Source organism: Pteropus medius, unplaced genomic scaffold, assembly GCF_902729225.1.
Source record: "Pteropus medius unplaced genomic scaffold, Ma_sr-lr_union100, whole genome shotgun sequence".
Lineage (NCBI taxonomy): Eukaryota > Metazoa > Chordata > Mammalia > Chiroptera > Pteropodidae > Pteropus > Pteropus medius.
In genome coordinates this window covers 7,175,943-7,182,630 of record NW_024346771.1, presented here as the reverse complement: position 1 = coordinate 7,182,630, position 6,688 = coordinate 7,175,943, and the positions used below count along the sequence as shown (strand labels likewise).

The following is a 6,688-nucleotide window of genomic DNA, read 5'->3' as shown; positions in this document are numbered from 1 at the left end:
GGAGGGACCCTCTGGGTTGGGGGATTGGGACTGAGGTTCAGCCTCACATTCGCAACCATGGCTGGTAATAATCAACTGTTGTTTCTCGGCTGTTCCCACTTCTCTGCCATCTACGCTTCTCTGCTTTCTGCCTTGATGCCTGGACACTGCCGCCGGGTGCATGGAGTTTCCAGCTCTCCCAGGCAGGGCTGTTCAGTGAACTGACCACACCTTCTCCCTTTCTCCTTTTCCTGCAGGGATCTCTGACTGCGAGAGGCACTTTCTCCCAGTCTACCACCTGACTCAGGGTTCTGACCTGTGGTAGCTCTTATGCGTAGATCCCATGCTCAGACATGCTGGTGTGCAGTTTGGGTGTTTTTTGTTGAGTTTTATATGTTCAGCTTATTGTTGTTTCAGAAAGAGAGATCTGGGGACATCTCTCACTCCACCATGTTTCTGATGCCACTCCCTGTTAATTGTTCACAGGTCTCTTTCTTCAGCTTCACGATACTGGAAAGCAGGTAGGCTGGTTCTTTATTTATGTATGCTTCTATGCCTAATGCTGGCACAGAGTGAACAATTTAGTATGTAGTTTTTGGTTGACTTTTAGAACATTATATTTGTAAGAGAACCTTGAAAGGCTGCAAAATCTCCCACCCAAAATATGCCTCTTTGGCATAGAATTATTTTTAGCTGATTATTGTGAGAAATAGCGGACACAGGACAAGCTCCGAAAGCAAAGTAGAAGTTACTCTGTTTTTGTACAAGACATTTACATTTATAAAGGAAATCTCCATTTGTAAGGGTGTCTTCCATTCTTTACCAAGAGCAGAAAGGCGAATTCTCCCTCAGACTACTTGTTAATCTGTAGTGAGAGTTCCTTGTCACTGTCCCTTATCCTATTCCAGCCCCGCGGATCCCTGTAAATCTCAGTCATGTGTCAGTGCATCTCCATCCATCATGGCCAGGCTAGTGTCCAGATTGGCAATGCCTGCTGGGAGCTCTACTACCTGTAACATGGCATCCAGCCTGATGGTCAGATGCCAAGTGACAAGACCATTGGTGGGGGGAGACGACTCCTTCGACACTTTCTTTGATGAGACAGGTGCTGGCAAACATGTGCCCAGGGCGGTGTTTGTAGACCTGGAACCCACGGTCATTGATGAAGTTTGCATTGGCACCTACAGCCAGCTTTTCCACCCCGAGCAGCTTATCAGAGGCAAGGAAGATGCAGCCAGTAACTACGCCATTGTCAAGTGGATCATTGACCTTGTCTTGGACTGAATTTGGAAGCTGGCTGACCAGTGCACAGATCTTCAGGGCTTCTTAGTTTTCCCTAGCTTTGGTGAGGGAGCTGGTTCTGGGTTTACCTCCCTGCTGATGGAACATCTCTCTGTCGATTATGGCAAGAAATCCAAGCTGGAGTTCTCCATTTACTCAATCTCCCAGGTTTCCACAGCTGTAGTTGAGCCCTCTAACTCCATTCTCACCACCCACACCAACCTGGAGCACTCTGACTGTGCCTTCATGGTTGACAATGAGGCCATCTATAAGATCTGTTGTAGAAAACTTGATATTGAGCGCCCAACCTACACTAACGTTAACTACCTTATTAGCCAGATTGTGTCCTCCATAACTGCTTCCTTGAGATGTGATGGAGCCCTGAATGTTGACATGACAGAATTTCAGACCAACCTGATGCCTCTCATCCACTTCCCTCTGGCGTCCTATGCTCCTGTCATCTCTACTGAGAAAGCCTACCATGAACAGCTCACTGTAGCAGAGATCACCAATGTGTGCTTTGAGCAAGCCAATCAAATGGTAAAATGTGACCCTTACCATGGTAAATGCATGGCTTGCTGCTTGTTGTACCATGGTGGCATGGTTCTCAAAGATGTCAATGTTGCCATTGCCACCATCAATACCAATCGTACTATCCAGTTTGTGGACTGGTGCCCCACTGGCTTCAAAGTTGGCATTAATTACCAACATCCTACTGTGGTACCTGGTGGAGACTCAGCTGAAGTACAGCGAGTTGTGTGCATGCTGGGCAACACTACAGCTATTTCTGAGGCCTGGGCTCACCTGGACTACAAGTTTGACCTGATGTATGCCATGTGTGCCTTTGTTCAATGGTATGTGGGCGAAGGCATGAAGGAGGAGAGTTTTCTGAGGCCTGTGAGGACATGGCTCCCTTTGAGAAGGATTATGAGGAAGATGGAGCAGATAGTGCTGAGGGAGAGGATGAAGGTGAAGAGCATTAACCTGTCTGCTGCAATGTTACACTCCAGTGTCTTAAAATTGTCTTATTTTTGTTATGTGAAGTTATCCATTATGTCCTTAACTTGTCAATAAAAGTGATATATTTTAATGTTAAAAGAAAAAGAACAGAAAGGTAGCTAAATCACAGGAAACTCTTATTGATGGACAAGGTGGGTGTTTAAATCTGTGTAACGAATCTTGCTCTTGTTTGCCATCCTCGTTCTAGTAGCCTCCCCAATACTGGCCTCCCACAATTTTCTTTCTTTTGTTTTTAGTTGAACATGGAATCTAAGCAGGAGTTCTATGAGAGACACATTTTCTCTGGGTATCTCCCATGTACACATGAAGTATAGTATACATGTTAGTACACTTGTTTTTGTTTCTCTCTTATTAATCTTTCCATTATCACAAGGGTCTCAGCCAAGAATTCTGAAGTGTAGAGAAAAAATTGTTGTTTTTTTCTCCCATGCAACCTAAAGGTATTCTTTCAAATATGGAAGGTGTCACTCAAACTGAGCTGAATAAAAAAATAAATAAATAATTACTAATCAAATCATCTAGATTAAAACTAGATGAATTAGCAGTTAATCAAAAATAAAAAAAAATAAGACTCTTCTTCCCATTTTTTTTTGTTTTATAGTTTAAGGTTTATGCTTCTATAGAGTACTTCTTGAGTAATGTTTTAATTACCTGTGTCCTGTTTGTTTCCAGATTAAAATGATAGGTTGTTAAAGAAAATAACTGTGCTACATTTAGACTATTTTATGCTTAGCAAAGTATTTAGTACAATTTAGAAAATGAATAAATGTCTACTGTTATATTTTAGTTATAATTCTAGTAAAATATTTGATAGTTACCCCCAGCTGTATTGTAAGTGATTTAAACTCCAGAATGATATGTTAAGCTTTTTTAGTACCAAACACAGGGGCTTATTCTTTTAGGAGACAAATAAATTATCCTGATTGACTTATATTTCTATACAATTGCATGGTCTAATTTACTATGCCGCTAAAACTATTGTGATGACATTTGATTGTAACTGTAGAGAACTAAAAATTTAACTAGCCTCATCCTTAATTCATAATTTCATTAAAGAAATTGCTGAACAATATAAGTACCACACACTTCATTAGAAATAAAACCATAAATAGAATTATCCCTGTCTTCAAAAAGCTATATATCATTTTATTTGGGAGTGAGGTATATGAGAGTAAACTAATAATCACAAAACAATAATATATGCTAAAATATAGTTAGGAACAATGACTAAAGCAGAACAAGTATGGTTCATTTAACCAAGAAGGTGGAGAGGTGTCATCCAGAAAGGGCCTCCTAGAGATGTTGATATGTCTGCTTAATTGTGGAGGGTTGCTCAGAGTAAGCCAATTAAAAAAAAATGAGTTTATGAATTCCACGCAATGAAAAATTACCTTCAAAGTCACAGAGATGAGAAAGAGTGCATGATACTTCCAGTGAAATTCTAACAAAAGAGTTAAGTTTGATACATACAGTGAAGGAGGGAGATGGGCTGGAAGCAGAAGTGAGATCATGATGGGCTATATGTTACCTAAATATGTTGAATTATATCCTGAAGGAGAATTTTCACCTATTTAATTGTAAAATTTTGCAAAGTTTCATGAGATTTCATTCGTCAAGTCCCATAGACCTCCCCAAATCTTATTATTCAGCCTTCTTTCCTTGAAGAATTTATTTAGCTTCTATTTTTTTTCTCAATTTTTTGTAGATTGCCAGAAAGAATGAGATAATATGGTTCTTTCAGAATAAAATGCCAGGCATGCAGTTATAGTTCATAACAAATATTCCATTTGGTGTTTCATTAGAGAGAAAGTATTACTATAGGCTTTGCCTTTTTAGATGCTAATCTGATATATTTAAATAGGAGGAACTGTGTGTGTGTGGGTGGGGGGAGGGAATAGCCTCACTTCAGATTCAGCAGTGAATGACTTTGAGAACAGTATGATAGACCTTCTTGAACACTCATGATATTAAAGTCCCGCACTTGTAAACCCAAATGCTCAAATTGCCAATTCAAGTGACGTCACCCACTTCCTTCTGTTTTGTATGCTGTTTTTTACAGATTTCATACAACAGTGTTAAATTGTTGGGAGTTTCCTATATGCCTGACTTTCAACATTAACCTTTAGGTTATCAAATTGCTTAAATTAAGTACTATAAAGTACTTTTAGGTCATTATATCGTTTAAATTATGCACTATAAAATATCAATAAGCAATCAGACTTTAAACACAATTGTACCCTTTCTGTAGAATGTAGAGGAAATTCTCTACTAACATGCCTTATATCACAAAACTACTGAAATGTATTTCATATGATTTCTCACTTGGTTTTGATTTTAGGCAAAAAGAGAGCTAAAGGCTCTTTGGTAACAATATGCATAAGTATGATTTAAGGTCTTGTTCCTAAGGCAGAAGAGGAAAATATAGGGACAATTATTGATCTCAGTAAGAAATAAAGAAAATTTGAGTTTGAGAGAAATTTTATCTTAGCCAGCTTTGTTAACATTACAAAGGCTAACAAATGCCATGAGATATAAAGCCTCAATGAAAGTTTATTAAATTGTTTTGAGCCATTTTCACGTGTGAGTTTCTCCTTTAACATCCTTAGATCTTCCTTGTTTTATAAATTCTACCACATATATATTAACTAAGGCCACATAGTTTGAGAAAACTAGGAAGATTTTTATTTGTTTCTTCATTGTTCTAAAGGTAGAATGTAATTTACATTGTGTGTGTGTGTGTGTGTGTGTGTGTGTGTTTGTAGGAGCATAGCAAGAACTATGTAGATGAGTAAGAATAAAACTACTTTATGCTGTTTGATTTTTGAAATATATCCCCACCAGTACCACCACACACACGAAGCAAATACTACTTGTTTATTGCATTACAGAACTAAATTACCTCTTCTTTCTTTATTGTAAATATTACTATTTGGCTCTGTTGCTCTTTCTCTCTCCTTCCCTCCTTCTCTCCTTCTTTCCTTCCTTCCTTCCTTCCTTCCTTCCTTTTCCTTCCTTCCTTCCTTCCTTCCTTTTCCTTTTTCTTTTCTTTTTCTTCTTTTTTCCCTTTTCTTCCTTTTTTTTTTCTTCCTTTCTTCCTTTCTTCCTTTCTTCCTTTCTGAGGAAACATTATATAATATTATATAGATTTATTGTACAACACATGAATTGACATCTGGATTATATATGTGCACCATCAAAGTCTAGTTTCCATCTAATCATCATACATTTGACCTTTTTTGTTTAAGTTTACCTCTCCTCCTCTTTCCCTCTGGTAAACATCCGTCTGTTGTCTGCCTCTATGAGTTTGTATTTGATTGTTCACTTGCTTTTTGTTTTTGTTTTTATATTCTACGTAGGAGCGAAACCATATGGCATTTGTCTTTTTCCATTTAATTGATTCCATTTAACATAATACTCTAGAAATATGTACAATACATGCATGTCATAGCAAATGGCAGAATTTCTCCATTTTAATGGCTGAATAGTATTTCAGTATACATATATAATCTTCTTTACCTTACCTTTATTATTTACATTTGTTCACTTTTAAGAGAAACTAATTTTTTTTTTCTGGGAGAAGAAAATAGGTTTTCCACATAAAGTGTTATATTTATGTATTTGTGGTTTTAATCCTGGTCTACATTGGTGAAAATGTAGACATATACTTATTTAACAAGTGTCAAGTCCTCAGCAATAGTAATAAAGGGAGTTCAATGTTTTAAGTTGTCAATAAGTCTCCCTGTAAGACATGCCCTAAAGGTATAGTAGAAATGAAAGGATCAACCTGATCTTCTCTAAGCCTATAGCCATTATTATAAAGTTGAAATAATAGCCTAAGTTCAATGCATAGTAATGTGCAGGGCATGAAGAACTTATTGTAACCTAGTGGAACATTCTCTGAATCTCTCTGGATCTCAGCCTCCTTGGTAGATAGCAGGATTGCACATCTGGGATCCCCACGTGAAGAGGAAGTTAGGCAACCAGTTTGGATCAAAGAGTTTTGAACATACATAAGAAAAATTATTTAATTGTTGTTGCAAGATTCTCCAGAGAACTGTCTTCTTACTCTCGAAGAAACTATAGCACTTCAAGAGGATGGCAGAGTGGAGCTCTTGAACCATGATGGCCATATGGCATACATAATGCTCAAATATTTATTTTTTAAATTCTTTTTTCCTCAAAGTTGTTGTTGTCATTGTTGTACCCAGTACACATTGCCTATCCTGAAACATATTTCAATCATCTTTGTTTATAATAAATATGAAGAAACAACAATGAAACAATGAATAATATTTGGCTTTTAATTTAGGATGAAAGACTTTGCTGAAAGTGATTTAATTCACTAAATGTGAGAGATTAGATTTTGAAATTTCATGGAGAGATTTCTTTATAGTTATTTTTATAAACC

The 6,688-nt window shown here is 37.3% G+C and overlaps 1 pseudogene; it reads left to right on the top strand.

Moving 5' to 3' along the window:
* The first annotated feature begins 914 nt into the window (after positions 1 to 914).
* On the top strand, positions 915 to 2,243 carry LOC120613859 (tubulin alpha-1C chain-like; annotated as a pseudogene).
* Positions 2,244 to 6,688: the final 4,445 nt, after the last annotated feature.